This window comes from Schistocerca serialis, chromosome 3 (genome assembly GCF_023864345.2).
Source record: "Schistocerca serialis cubense isolate TAMUIC-IGC-003099 chromosome 3, iqSchSeri2.2, whole genome shotgun sequence".
NCBI lineage: Eukaryota > Metazoa > Arthropoda > Insecta > Orthoptera > Acrididae > Schistocerca > Schistocerca serialis.
This window is the reverse complement of record NC_064640.1, coordinates 212308662-212325392: the sequence shown is the minus strand read 5'-3', so window position 1 is coordinate 212325392 and position 16731 is coordinate 212308662. Positions and strand designations below refer to the sequence as shown.

Below are 16731 nucleotides of genomic sequence, written 5' to 3'. Positions count from 1 at the left end.
TTATTTAATATACAAAGTGCAAAGAGAGTTGTTTCTTCATTATAACATTAAAAAATAAGCTTACTTTAAATCAGTCACATAGTTCTATAAATTTTACTTTTGTTTCCTATGTCATGAGACACGAACCAAAACACTTCCGATACAAATAATTTAGTCTAGTTTCCAGAACTCTGTTGAGCCATAAGTGATTTTAGGCAACGGAAAATTCACTATTGTAGTTTTCAAAAATTGTTCAAATGGCTCTGGCCACTATGGGACTTAACTGCTGCGGTCAGCCAGCCGCGGTGGTCTCGCGGTTAAGGCGCTCAGTCCGGAACCGCGCGACTGCTACGGTCGCAGGTTCGAATCCTGCCTCGGGCATGGATGTGTGTGATGTCCTTAGGTTAGTGAGGTTTAAGTAGTTCTAAGTTCTAGGGGACTGATGACCACAGAAGTTAAGTCCCATAGTGCTCAGAGCCATTTGAACCATTTTTTTTTTTGCTGCGGTCATCAGTCCCATAAAACTTAGAACTACTTAAACCTAACTACCCTAAGGACATCACAAACATCCATGCCCGTGTCAGGATTCGAACCTGTGACCGTAGCGGTCGTGCGGTTCCTGACTATAGCGCCTAGAACCGCTCGGCCACTCCGGCCGGCTTCTAGTTTGCGTTAATGGTTTTGCATAAATACATTAGCCACGAAAAAGTTCGCATGCACTGTTTTCAACAAAAAGTAGCGGTATACTATGTCTGTGACTACCTGTACAGTAAGTTTAAAAACACTCTTTAAGCGATAAATGTAATAATGAGTATCATATCCACTTTTGTCATAGTGCGACATTCATGTGTAATACATTATATGTATTCGCAATTGCGAATACGGAGAACCATTAGCTGTAGAATGGATGCATGTGCAAAGGAACTTTGCATCCCAATTCAGAATAAGACAGGCACTGCAATATCGTATTCATGTGTTATGTCCCATCGGAATAAAGTCATTCTGGAAACGTATAAGAATCTCTTCTGCTCCAGCTGCCTTCATATTGTTCCGATAGCTTGTTAAAATTTTCCACCACGCTGAGTATTGCTTTGACGACGCGCCTTATTTCAAATTCCCTATCTCACAAAGAACAAATACCAGGGCGCATTGATTTTGTGGGCCGGCCGCGGTGGTCTCGCGGTTCTAGGCGCTCAGTCCGGAACCGCGCGACTGCTACGGTCGCAGGTTCGAATCCTGCCTCGGGCATGGATGTGTGTGATGTCCTTAGGTTAGTTAGGTTTAAGTAGTTCTAAGTCTAGGGAACTGATGACCACAGATGTTAAGTCCCATAGTGCTCAGAGCCATTTGAACCATTTTTTGATTTTGTGGGTCACTAAAAAACAACATGTCTTTGGGAATTACACGGTAACGTTACTAAGGTGTGAGGAAACCTTTCTTGCATTCATCACTGTGGTAGAAAGAGAGTCAAATAGCACTATTGGTTCAGAGACGATGAGATTACTCAACTTCTCAACTGGAAACAGCTTTTTCGTTCATGAAGCTGGAACTTCTTCATGATGTAAATGTTGTATCTCCATTGTATCTGTTTTAAAACAAACAGCTATGTGTCTGTGTATAGGGTGTAGTGTTGCGTTTATATTACTAATGGGAGGAATACGAGAGAGAAATTCGTTGTCACAACATGTTCTGCTCTTCGCGCCTAACACCGATCTTAACGTCCTGCCCAGACGGACGAATCACCCACAACGGTGTCACCTGGCTTCAGTTCACAAGGCATTTTGAATATAAGCTAACAGACGCCACTCTTCTCCCTTATCGGCCTATTGCTGTGATGAAAATTTCATACATCACTAGGAGTCAAACCGGCTACCATCAAACAGAATGGACTTGCAATGACATGCGTTGTCGCACTGTGCTTCTGAGATGGTTTCGACCGTGATAATCACTTAGCTACAAGGAAGCGATGAATTGTTAATTAACTACTGCATACCCTCAGCATCTGTAATACTCCTTCAGAGAGGAAAGCTTCTGTGAACCATGAATGAAGGGCAACAGGCGGATTCCATATTCCTAGATTTCCATAAAGCATCTGACACGGTGACAGACTGCCGAATGTTAACGAAGGTACAAACATACGTATTAGGTTCCCAGGTATGGGAGTGGTTCGAAGACTTCTTAAGCAACAGAACGCAGTAGGTTGTCCTCTACGGCGAGTGTTCATCAGAGACACGGGTATCGTCAAGAGAGTCCCGGGGAAGTTTGATAGGATCGCTGTTATTTTCTATATACGTAAATGATCTACATCTACATCTACATGGATACTCTGCAAATCACATTTAAGTGCCTGGCAGAGGGTTCATCGAACCACCTTCACAATTCTCTGTTATTCCTATCTCGTATAGCGCGAGGAAAGAATGAACACCTATATCTTTCCGTACGAGCTCTGATTTCCCTTATTCTATCGTGGTGATCGTTACGCACTATGTAGCGCGAGGAAAGAATGAACAGCTATATCTTTCCGTACGAGCTCTGATTTCCCTTATTCTATCGTGGTGATCGTTACGCACTATGTAGGTCGGTGTTAACAAAATATTTTCACATTCGGAGGAGAAAGTTGGTGATTGGAATTACATGAGAAGATTCCGTCGCAAAGAAAAACGCCTTTCTTTTAATGATTTCCAGCCCAAATCCTGTATCATTTCTGTGACACTCTCTCCCATATTTCGCGATAATACAAAACGTGCTGCCTTTCTTTGAACTATTTCGATGTACTCCGTCAGTCCTACCTGGTAAGGATTCCACACCGCGCCGGCCGCGGTGGCCGTGCGGTTCTAGGCACTTCAGTCCGGAACCGCGTGACTGCTACGGTCACAGGTTCGAATCCTGCCTCGGGCATGGATGCGTGTGATGTCCTTAGGTTAGTTAGGTTTAAGTAGTTCTAAGTTCTAGGGGACTGATGACCTCAGATGTTGAGTCCCATGGTGCTCAGAGCCATTTGAACCACCCCACACCGCGTAGCAGTATTCTAAAAGAGGACGGACAAGCGCAGTGTAGGCAGTCCTCTTAGTAGGTCTGTTACATTTTCTAAGTGTCCTGCCAATAAAACGCATCCTTTGGTTAGCCTTCCCCACAACATTTTCTATGTGTTCCTTCCAATTTAAGTTGTTTGTAATTGTAATGCCTAGGTATTTAGTTGAATTTACGGCTTTTAGATTAGACTGATTTATCGTGTAACCGAAGTTTAACAAGTTCCTTTTAGCACTCATGTGGATGACCTCACACTTTTCGTTATTTAGGGTAAATTGCCACTTTTCACACCATTCAGATATTTTTTCTGAATCGTTTTGCAGTTTGTTTTGATCTTCTTTATTAGTCGATAAACGACAGCATCATCTGCAAGCAACCGAATACGGCTGCTCAGATTGTCACCCAAATCGTTTATATAGATAAGGAACAGCATAGGGCCTATAACACTACCTTAGGGAACGCCTGAAATCATTTCTGTTTTACTCGATCACTTTCCGTCAATTACTACGAACTGTGACCTCTCTGACAGGAAATCGCAAATCCAGTCACATAACTGAGACGATATTCCATAAGCACGCAATTTTACTATGAGCCGCTTGAGTGGTACAGTGTCAAAAGCCTTTCGGAAACCCAGGGACACGGAATCGATCTGAAATCCATTGTCAATAGCACTCGGCACTTCATGTGAATAAAGAGCTAGTCGTGTCTCACAGGAACGATGTTTTCTAAAGCCATTTTGACTGTGTGTCAATAGACCGTTTCCTTCGAGGTAATTCATAATGTTCGAACACAACATATGTTCTAAAATCCTGCTGCATATCGACGTTAACGATATGGGCCTATAATTTAGTGGATCACTCCAACTACCTTCTTGCGAACAAGGTAAGCAGCAGTATGCGGCTGTTCGCTGCATGGGAAGGTGTCGTCATTGAGTAATTGTAGGAGGATACAAGATGACTTAGGCAAAAGTTCTAGTTGGTGTGATGAACGGCACCTAGCTCTAAATGTAGATAAATGTAAGTTAATGCGGATGAGTAGGAAAAACAAACCCATAATGTTCGAATACAGTATTAGTAATGTGCTGCCTGACACAGTCATGTCGATTAAATATCTGGGCGTAACGCTGCAAAGCAACATGAGATGGAATGACCATGTAAGAACTGCAGTAGTGAAGATGAATGGTCAACTTCTGTTCATTGGGAGAATTTTGGGAAAGTATGGTTCATCTGTATAGGAGGCTGTATACAGGACACTAGTGCGGCTCATTGATGAGTCCTATTCGAGTGTTTCGATCTGTACCAGGTAGTATTAAAGGAATACATCAAGATAATTCAGACGCGGGCTACTAGATTTGTTACCGGCCGGTCCGAACAACACGTAGTTATTACGGATGTGCCTCGGGAACTCACTTCGGAATTACTGGTGGGAAGGTGACTTTCTTTTTGAGGATCGCTATTGAGAAAATGTGGGTAACCGACATTTGAGGCTGACTGCAGAACGATTCTGCTGCCGCAACGTACATTTCTCGTAAGGACCATGAAGATAAAAGAGATCAGGGCTCGTACGGAGGCAATAGAGAGTCGTTTCTCCCTAGCTTTATTTGCGAATGGAACAGAAAAGGAAGTCACTAGTAGTGATACAAGGTACCGTCCACCACGCACCAAACGGTGGCTTGCAGAGTATGTACGTATGAAGATGTAGATGATAAGAATTTTACGTTCCGTGCAAGTTTAATACAGAGTTCCATTCAAAATTAATATTCATGAAGAACCATTTGACATGAAGAATATATACACGTTAAGTACACTGTCAAATTTTTTTTTACTCTGATATACAACAATCTAAATTTAGACCAATCTTTGTTTGTGTGCACAATTGACAGAAAATGAATTACAGTACGACGTCATTCAATAAGATAATACAATCGCCCAAACATGCTGCTCTCATCTAAGCAACATTTGGCAAGAGAGAGCTTGTCAGCAACGATACTGACTTCATCGATCAGCAATCTTAACATAAATATAGTTTTTATTACAGGATCATTTGCAATGGCCAAGGCTGATGTCAGCTTAATCAAAACTAACAGTGAAAGTGCAGAACAAGAATGAAGACGTGTTCCCATAAAAATGAGCTTATGTGCTCAATTGTGGTAGGACACCCATGGCAGAAAGATTAGAGTTAATAGAGTTAACTGTCTTTGGACGCCATGGTACTAATATTGAGAAAACTAATTCATTTAGAGAAGAAACAGTCGTGTCCTGTTTGTAGTAACCATTCCTGCATGTCAGATGAAAGCAGTTACAACAGTACTTATACATGATTATGGAAATTCCATAGAAAAAAAGTGAGCGTCAACCACAAGATACGCAGGGTGTTAGGGATATAATGCAGATATTGTGATCTTTGGTATCTTAATGTGTACTCACTTCATGGGGTTAGTTTTTTTCTGTTTGTGACAGTCAGCCCACAAGCACGTCATATTATTTATTATGTGATGTTTTCAGCCCGGTCGTAACTGCATCATTAAGTGGACTATATCTGTCAATATAGGCTACCAGTTTCGCGTCCACATGTCCACACTACAACACATGAGCTGCTGCCCAGGGAAAATAACCATTAATGGATTGCTCTTGCCACATGTACTTGGAGGTATTAACCAACCTAAAAACATAGTACAATTACTTGTCTGCAAATAAAGTGAATACTGATGTAATGTTGTTCAGCACACTGTCCTCAGTCACAAATAAAAAATATCTGCACTTACACACCTAACACGCTGTAAGTGCAGCACTACTGTTTACTGGAAGCATTACACCATTTGGTGCAATGTCGTATACTATCTGATTATACTAAGCGGTACCTTTAAGGCAAAATTTTATGGATAACTTTTTTTCTAAAGGAATTATGATGTTTCTCAGGCTGACCTTTTATACTCACATCAAAAAAAGTTTTGCATCACCTCGGTTCCAAAAGTTACGGAACCTGTACAGAAAATTGAAATAGAGATCAACATAAACATCATTTCCGCCCTCTCCATTGCTCATGAAAACCACACATTGCATGTTGTACCACCATACAGCGAGATCTTCAGAGGTCGTGGTCCAGATTTTTGTACACACTGGTACCTCTCATACCCAGTAGCACGTCAACTTGCTTTGATGCATGCCTGTACTCTTCATTCTTCGTGGCATACTATCGACAAGTTCATCAAGGCACTGTTGGTCCACATTGTTCCATTCCTCAACAGCGATTCAGCATAGATCTGTCAGAGTGGTTGGTGGGACATGTCATCCATAGACAGCCCTTTTCAATCTATCTCAGGCATGTTCGCTAGGGTTCATGTCTGGAGAACATGCTGGACACTCTAGCCGAGAGATGTCTTTATCCTGAAGGAATTCATTGACAAGATGTGCAAGATGGGGACACGAATTGTCGTCCATGAAAACGGATGCCTTGCCAATATGCTGCCGATATGGTTGCACTGTCGGTCGTAGGATGGCATTTACGTATCGTACAGCCCTTACGGCGCCTTCCGTGACCAACAGCGGCGTACGTCGCCCCACATAATGCCACCCCAAAACAGCAGGGAACCTCCACCTTGCTGCACTCGCTGAACAGTGTGTCTAAGGCGTTCAACCTGACTGTGTTGCCTCCAAACACGTCTCCGACGATTGTCTGGTTGAAGGCGCATGCGACACTCATCGGTGAAGAGAACGTGATGCCAATCCTGAGCGGTCCATTCGGCATGTTGTTGGGCCCATCTGTACCGCGCCGCATGGTGTCGTGGTTACAAAGATGGATCTCGCCATGGACGTCGGGAGTGAAGCTGCGCATCATGCAGCCTACTGCGCACAGTTTGAGTCGTAAAACGACATCCTGTGGCTGCACGAAAAGCATTGTTGAACATGGTGGCGTTGCTGTCAGGGTTCCTACGAGCCATAATCCGTAGGTAGCGGGTATCCACTGCAGTAGCGGCCCTTGGACGGCCCTAGCGAGGCATGTCATCGACAGTCCCTGTCTCTTTGCATCTCCTCCATGTTCGAACAACATAGCTTTGGTTCACTCCGAGACGCCTGGACACTTCCCATGTTGAGAGCCCTTCCTGGCACAAAGTAACAATGTGGACGCGTCGAACCGCGGTACTTACCGTCTAGGCATGGTTGAACTACAGACATTACGAGCCGTGTACCTCATTCCTGGTAGAATGACTGAAACTGATCGGCTTTTGGACCCCCTCCGTCTAAAAGGCGCTGCTCATGCATGGTTATTTACATCTTTGGGTGGGTTTAGTGACATCTCTAAACAGTCAAAGGGACTGTGTCTGTGATACAATATCCACAGTCAACGTCTATCTTCAGGAGTTCTTGGAACTGGGGTGATGCATAACTTTTTTTGATGTGTTTATCTCTATTCAATTAAACCATATGTTGGCGTTCCTTGGTCTGATATGCCACTTATATTGACATTATCACTAAACATTCGTACTTGGTGTCGATTCTGAGTACAGTTGTTAAAACTTTTAGCAATAAAAATAATATAATGGTAACTTCTGTGGGGTTGAAAATTGGACTCCTTACCCTCCGTGCACATTACTGCAACACCTTCACCCACAACGTTATACAGTGTCATAAAAAGGTTCAACACCTTCATCCACACCAACATCATACAGTGTAATAAAAAGGTAAATACAGGTTTCAGGACACATACTTCACATATGAAAAAATTCGCAGTGGTCCCATTCTCAGGGAGTGAGTACAGGGGACTGGATGCAGAACTACTGTATCGCCGCTCTTGGCAAGGTCTTAGCGGAGGTGGTTTGCTATTGTTTTCCTCCGCCCTGTTATGACATGTCATTTGTGTACCTCTGGGGTGTGAATCACTTCGATGAGTGCTAGTACGATGTAGTGTTAGGTTTGTGTTGTTATGGTTGAAGGGAAGAGATAGGGTGCAACCCTCGTGCTTACCGTTCCTATATGTCGGATGGATCACCATCAACAGTGCTCACTTCATGAGGCACTGTGGAAAGGTTTTAAATTTAATCAAGGACTTTAGCACAAAGACTTATGAACAGAAGTCTTACGCCATCACCTCTACAGTCCTTTCCGGCCAAATACTGGCAGTGAAAATTTTCCATCACCCGGATTCGAACATAATTGCCTCCGAGTCGATTGCCATGGCATGGGAGTGCGTTAGCAACCTCGGCTGTAGAGGTGAATATACCTCACGTAAAGAAGAAGATAATATGTTACCTGGACATAGGTCTAGAAAAGCTTTACTTCCCCGTTAGAACTCATTTCCTACAACAAATGGCTCTGAGCACTATGGGACTCAGCTGCTGAGGTCATTAGTCCCCTAGAACTTAGAACTAGTTAAACCTAACTAACCTAAGGACATCACACACATCCATGCCCGAGGCAGGATTCGAACCTGCGACCGTAGCGGTCTCGTGGTTCCAGACTGCAGAGCCTAGAACCGCACGGCCACTTCGCCCGGCATTTCCTACAACATTTCGTAGTACATTGGTAATGGGAAAAACACAAGAACAGAATGTATCAGCATACCACGTGAAAATCTTTCTTACAAGAAATGTTCAAAATGGTTACGCCTGCTTAAATCGTAATTCTTAAGTTCATCTCCAGTGCTGCCAAACCATATGCAATACTCCAGGGATATATCAGCGTATCCGAGATTCAGAGTGACGGCGGGTTAAAGCATGTGTCACTGCTAACGGTTCCTTAACAGAATTTAATGTAACAGTTAAGCGTACAATGGAAAGAGTGACGTTAACAACACAGTGAATAGTTGACGTTCTCAGCCGTCGATATTCACATAAACAGAACAGAGAGTTGCATGCTTCCGGACAATCCTCCTTTAGAGCTATAGAGTACACATCCACAGGGCATAAAGAAACACATATGCAACTCCACGGCGCCATTATCAGAAAGAGTTTCATGTTACTTGGTGTTGTTCCCGATCAGTGTACTATGAAGAGTTGTAGAAAGTCCATATATAACATATTTTCCTCTTCTGCCTGTGGGGAATGTATCATGAACGTTCAGCCATACTTTTTTGTTCTGTTAAGAAGTCTCTCTATGTAAAATTTATAATTCTTAGTAGAACTATTACATCTAACCCCACAGTTTGGATGCTACAGCTCTCTTACTTTAAAACGAAGTTAGCCCGTAAAGAGTTCTGTGTATGCATTTTTGGTATCGTTCAATGGCTGAATTATTTAGTTGGCGCGTCTCTGTTTATTTAAGGCGCGACGGCATACTTGCCATTTCACGGCATTGGGAAGTAGAAAATGTGAAAGAATTTCGATCATCTAACAGTTATCAGCATTTCTTCATTCTGTTAACTTGTAATGTTCATCTAGTAGAGAAATAACTTTGGTTAAGGTATAGAGGTTTACAGAAATCAACCAAGTATAGTAGACTGTAAGTACTTCAGGTATTTTTCCGTAGAGAACAACTATTTGAGCGAATAAAATTGCTCAGCATGTCCCTCGTCAGTCCAAAAATTTTCGAGACTGGTAGAGAAAAGTTAAGATGGTGTTTTTAATGCTTCAGGCGTTCTACATAGTGCCTAATCTACACCCCCCCCTCACTCATTCATCTCCCCCTCCCCTCCCCCCCCCCCCCACTTGAATACAACTCACAGGACTTCGATACAGCGACGTGAAACTATCAGAAAAAACCTTGATGTTGTCCAACTTGCGCGTCACATTGGCTTGAATGTCGGTTATGTCGCAAGGTGTTGACTCTTCACGTGAAATTTCTCCACTTTGCTGTTTTGTGGTAAGTTCGTATTTATAACAACCAATATTGTTATCCGTGATGATTTTTTCTGGAAAAGAACTGTCCGCATTATCCTTTTCTTGCAAGTCGCGGCAGGGGTGCACGCATCATCGTCTTTGTTTTTTGTTCGGGAGTTTCTCTTCTTCAAAACATTATGGAGAATCTCGTCGATACTTGATTTAGAGATGTCGTTCCATAACGATTTATGATGAAATAATGTTGACACACTACGACTGCTCGTCCACTACATTACACTGTCTGCTCACAACTGACTAGTGAAATACACTTGTTGTTTACAGTTGCCAGTTCAAGCTGCCACCGTAGTCACTGCGCAGCCGTCTCTTACATGCCAGGAATAAAATCACTGTGGAACTTTTTGGACAGACGGTGTAATTTCACACAGTAATATGTAGAGAAATGTATCTATACAAACTTAGATTTCATCGAAGTGACATGTATCTTCCAGTTACTGAGCTAGTTCTCCATTTGTAATGATCTAGATTTAATGAGACACTAAACACCAATTGTAAAGAAAGGAAAAGTTCTAAAAACAGTTACTAAAAAAATAGGAGTAAGGAGGAAATGACTGAGGTACTAGAAGTACTCTACACCAGACATCGTAGGGTGGCTTGCGAAGTAAAGACGTAGATGACTATGTAAGGAGGTTTCCTAAATGTATTACCATAGTGTCATTTCATTTACATTTGTGACTCGGGGATTTGGGGCGGAAATTATGCCAGATTACCATATGTCTGAATGAGAATGGAATCTGCCTAACTCGCTTCAGAGACTGGCCATCATCTGGTACTGTTTGAGGCGTGCAAGCTTAACGACATACCATCATGTATCCGCTGTCCTGGATGTCAATGTGTTCGAAGCGTGTGTCTTATATTTGAGAATTTAAGGCACTCATAATGGAGATTATTAGCGTCTCGTGTTCTAATAAGAGTAATGTAGCGTAACACACGTACTTTCTAATGGAGGAAGTGCATTTCGTGGGAGAAACTGCCAACTCTCTAACAACTACCTTCTCTTACACTATGCTAAATCGAATGTAAATGCTGAAAATTCCCTAGAAGTTGTCTCTGGAACTTAATGCCATGACAAGTCTATAACTATATTGTTTTCCCTTTTCCACTGCATCCCTTGTGGCATCGATGATCTCAGTGGCTAGCTGCTCATTTGCGGAAGTTATAACCGTTTTCTATCTTCCGTGATTGTGTATTGTAAGATCTGATCATGCATATAATTGAAACTCTGATGATAGTATCACGAAGCGCCATCAGCATTCGTACGTTACTGTGTAAAGTTTAACAAGTATTTCTTGTGAACTTGCAACTACTGTATTTCCAGTCACACAAATTCTTAGTGTGAGACCCTACTATACAAATCGTCTTTTACGCGGACAGCATTAAAATCACGAAGGGAGAAGGAAGAGAAAAAGATAAAACAAGCTGAGGTTTGTTGATGACGCTCTAATTCTGTCAGACAAGGCATACAGTCAATCGGGTAACTGTATACCACTTTTTACCATTTTTTGAAATTATACATCGCAACCGACGTTGTAACATTTGACATCTATAGTTACTGAGTGCTTATAAAAGTAGTACTGTATGCTAACTATGCCCTATTAGAGTAAAATTTCAATTTTAATTTTTTTGCTGGCAAAAAGTTACACTGTCGGTCTGGATAACCTTAGATAAGTCTTTAAAAAAACAAATACTTTCTCGTAAATCTAATGCTCTGGGTAAGTTTAGATCGTGCCAGAATGATATCAGGTGTTAATAAGGAGTAAAAACAAACTGTATTAGTTCAGTATCGCAGATTTACATGGAAATATCAAGATATTTGTATCGACCTGGAATTGTTCAACTTAAATCACAGCTAACGCAAGCAAAGGATAATCACAAGCCTAAGACCTTGTTGGAAGTTTGAAAGGCAGTTGAAATACTAAGTAGAAACCACAGAGATAATAAAACTGTTGCTTTTAGCACAAAATAATGCAAGTAGGTGGAGCATCAGCCACTTGAAATAAAAGTGGTAAGTGGTACAAAGATACCCTGACTAGTAAAATGTTACCCTGATTGACTGTAGGACTTAGAAGAGCAGCTGAACGAAATGAATAGTGTCTTGAAAAGAGGCTGTAAGATGAAAATCAACGAAACCAACACAAGGATAATGGCATGTATTCGAATTAAATCAAGTGATGTTGAAGGAATTAGATTACGAAATGAGACACTAAACGTAGCTCATGAGTTTTGATGTTGGGCAGTAAAATAACTGACGATGTCCCAAGCAGAGGATATAAAAAGCAGACTGGCTATAGCTAGAGCAGCATTCCTGAAAAATAGGAATTTGTTATCATCTAATATAAATTTATGTATAAGGATGGCTTTTCTGAAGGCATTTGGCTCGAGTGTAGCCTTGTGTGGAATTGCATCGTTATCGTTAATAAGTAGTTCAGACAGGAACAAAATAGAAGCTTTTAAAATGTGGTGCTACAGAAGAATACTAAAGATTACATGGATAAATAGAGTAACTCAGGGGGAGATGCTGAATAGAATTGGAGAAAAAAGAAATTAATGACACAACTTGACTAACGGAAGGAATCGGTTGATAGGACACAACGTGAGGCATCAAGGAATTGTCAGTTTGGTAATGGAGGGTTCAAAATCGTCGAGGGAGACCAAGGAAAGAATGCTGTAAGCAGGTTCAAATGAAAGTAGGTTGCATCAGTTACGCAGAGGCGAAGAGACTTCCGCAGGATAGAGCTTCATGAAACTAGACTTCAGACGGAGGACCACAACAGCAAGAACAACATTGCTACAACTGCTTCTACTTCTCTTCTAATTGTTTCTAAAGATTAGATCCTATATTAGTTGTAAAACATCTTTTAACATTCCTGTAGTGATGAATGTAACGGAAATTGTGTGTAATGCCTGACTGGATATAAGATATGGGCTGATGGTCCTTATCTTGTCAGGATAAATACATAATTTCAGTTTCTAAAAATTGTCTTCAACGCTATGAGTTTCTGCGCCATCGAAATCTGGCGCCTATACAGCAGCGCAATTTGAATTTTTAAAAGGTTTCTCTTATGATTACTTTCTGTTCTTGAAATATTTCATAAAAACAGCATTATTTTTAAAATTGTAGCTCTTCTCACTTCACTGTGAAGTCCATCACTGCATACCTTTACTCTTGAGAGGACACTGTCGTCGTGTCAACCATATTTACACATTCCATGTATATAGGGTGTTTCAGAATCACGTTTTAAAAATTTTGGAATAGGTTCCTTACACCAAAAAAAGAAATAAAAGTCCAGTAAAAATGGGCTCTAAAATGCAAAACCTTAAGAACTATGAGCACTTGTTCATTCTCGATGCTGTGTAACACATCCCTTCTACTGGAAGCTCTGTGGTTTCCATATTTTGGGAGAATGTAGTATTGACCAAAACACGAAAAAAACGCCCAATAAACATGGGTTCTAAAGTGCATACCTTAAGTGCTATGAGCACTTGTTCAGTAGAACGGACATGGTTCGCAGTAGCGAGGATGAACAAATGCTCATAGCTCTTGAGGTATGCGGAGCAAGGAGGACATAAAAAGAACATTAGCACTGGCCAGTAGAAGTCTGACGGTATCAAACATGGGTCTTAATTTGAGGAAGAAATTTCTGGGAATGTGCGTTTGGAGCACAGCATTATATGACAGTGGGACATGGATTATGGGAAAACCGGAACACAAGAGAACAGATTAATTTTGATATGCTGCTACAGAAGAGTGTTGAAAATTAGGTGGACTGGTCAGGTAAGGAATGAGGAGGTTCTTAGCAAAATCAGCGAAGAAATTGTATGGAAAACACTGACAAGAAGAAGGGACAGGATGGTAGGACATCTGTTAAGACGTCACGGAATAACTTTCATGATACTAGAGATTGTTGCAGAGGGTAAAAACTGTAGCGAAGACAGACATTGGAACACATGCAGCAAATAATTTGGGTTGCAAGTGCTACCCTGAAATGAAAAGGTTGGTCCAGGAGAATAATTCGTGGCGGGCTGCATCAAAACAGTCAGAAGACTGATGACTAAAAACAAATTGTTATTTCATCCCTTTGCCCCACACGGATGAGGGTGGGCTCCCGCTCTTCAGTCAAATGATATTAAAAATGCAAAGCATATACGATCTCTTTACATGATGTTAAGAAAACTGAATATTTTCGCAAATATATATGATGAGTTGCGGCGGTTAAAAGGTAAAAGACTCATTTGTTAGTTGATTAAAATATTTAGCCGCGCGGGATTAGCCGAGCGGTCATAGGCGGTGCAGTCATGGACTGTGCGGCTGGTCCCGGCCGAGGTTCGAGTCCTCCCTCGGGCATAGGTGTGTGTGTTTGTCCTTATGATAATTTAGGTTAAGTAGTGACCTTAGCAGTTAAGTCCCATAAGATTTCACACACATTTGAACATTTGAAAATATTTAGACACAGAAGAATGAAGTGATAAGTTGATGTAGATTGCCATGGGTAAGGGTATTATGGGATACGTAAAGCGCTATGTGGGTGGTTGAGGGATGAAAACGAAAACGCATAAGCATGAATTCACTTCAGCTATTAAAACAAAATTACTTGCGTAATAATTACTATCGAATTCGTGTCATCTGCACACATGATTCCTACTGTGCGTCCACTAAGTGCGACATTTAACAAGTAACGTTCTACGAACATGATGCGTGTTACTCTTAAACCCGTAATTAAATATCGTAACAAAATAAAAATTACATAAAAGAGCGTCTCAAATGTAAATGTCATGTGACTAGGGCCTCCCGTCCGGTAGACCGTTCGCCGGGTGCAAGTCTTCCGATTTGACGCCACATCGGCGACTTGTGCGTCGATGGGGATCAAGGACAACACAACACGTAGGCCCTGAGCGGAGAAAATCTCCGACTCAGTCGGGAATCGAACCCGGGCCTCAGGATTGACATTCTGTCGCGTTCACTACTTTTTTTTTTTTAATCTCATTTTGATCGTTTTCGTTCGTTGCATCTGCTCGGGGCGGACGTCGCACGACACCCGTTTCAGTTCGTTGTTGATCCATCAACTCAGTTTTTTTATTACAGTGGGTAGCTAACCCTCTGACCGAACACGCTTAGTTACCGTGCCGGACCCAGCTACCGGGGGCGGACAATGTGTCTCAGACACTGCAGATAGGACCTTTGGCAGTATCACTGAGCGCGTTCGAAAAACTCAAGTTGTCGAACGTCACACTCGGTCGACACAGAGAGGGAATAATGTTGTGTGCAGATGACACGAACTCGATAGTAATTATCATAATAAGTAAGACTTCTTTAATACCGTGAGTAGATTCATGTTTAGACGCCTGGTTTGACTTAATGTTTTCGTTTCACTAAAGTGGTACGTTCTTTTACATAACTGACGAAGACACCTGTCATATAGAACCTCATCCCTCACACACTCCCAAATCCGTCAGCGAGACATCTACTGAATAAAACCCTACACATCCCATAATATCTTTAGTCCAGACTTATACTTGGGACGTGTAAATTGATTGACACGAGGACAGTATCCTCTTAAAAGGAACGATACGCGCCGACGCACAAGAACTGCTACGTTTTAAAAACAATTTTTATTTTATAAAACATTTTACATAAATGACGAACACTCCTGTCATATGAAACTTCATCCCTCACACATTCTCAAATTCGTCAGCCAGACATCCACTCAATGAAACCCTACACATTTATTATTTATTTATTGCCAAATTATAGACCTGTTACCTGATGTTTAAAACAGGTCGTACATTTTACAATTTTCGTTTTTCATCTTTTTACAGTTTTCTTTCCTTTTGTTTTATCTACAAAATTTACAAAGAATGATTCAAAATAACAATAATTTGAGGTTGAAATATAAATAAAATTTTGTTGTTTTTAAGAAGAATATAAAAAGAAGATAGGATAGATGAGAGATTTGTTAGTACCATCACCGAATGTGACTGACGGTGAATGCCTAGGAATGGTTTCATCGAGCCGTTGACCGCCAGTCACACACACACACACACACATCCCATATCTTTACTCCAGACTTCTACGTGGGACGTGTAAATTGATTGACACGAGGACAGTATCCTCTTACAAGGAACGATACGCGCCGACGCACAAGAACTGCTACGTTTTAAAAACAATTTTGATTTTGTAAAACATTTTACATAAATGACGAAGACTCCTGTCATATAAAACTTCATCCCTCACACATTCTCAAATTCGTCAGCCAGACATCCACTCAATAATACCCTGTTGTTGTTGTTGTGGTCTTCAGTCCTGAGACTGGTTTGATGCAGCTCTCCATGCTACTCTATCCTGTGGAAGCTTCTTCATCTCCCAGTACCTACTGCAGCCTACACCCTTCTGAATCTGATTAGTGTACTCATCTCTTGGTCTCCCTCTACGATTTTTACCCTCCACGCTGCCCTCCAGTACTAAACTGGTGATCCCTCGATGCCTCAGAACATGTCCGACCAACCGATCCCTTCTTCTAGTCAAGTTGTGCCACAAACTCCTCTTCTCCCCAATTCTATTCAATACCTCCTCATTAGTTATGTGACCTACCCATCTAATCTTCAGCATTCTTCTGTAGCACCACATTTCGAAAGCTTCTATTCTATTCTTGTCTAAACTATTTATCGTCCACGTTTCACTTCCATACATGGCTACACTCCATACAAATACTTTCAGAAACGACTTCCTAACACTAAAATCAATACTCGATGTTAACAAATTTCTCTTCTTCAGAAACGCTTTCCTTGCCATTGCCAGTCTACATTTTATATCCTCTCTACTTCGACCATCATCAGTTATTTTGCTCCCGAAATAGAAAAACTCCTAAGTGTCTCATTTCCTAATCTAATTC

General features: G+C 41.5%; 1 protein-coding gene across 1 annotated transcript in view; it reads left to right on the top strand.

Annotated features, from left to right (window-relative positions):
* Positions 1–16731, top strand: part of LOC126471570 (serine proteinase stubble-like) — a 368010-nt gene that overhangs the window by 171796 nt on the left and 179483 nt on the right. The window lies entirely within an intron of this gene.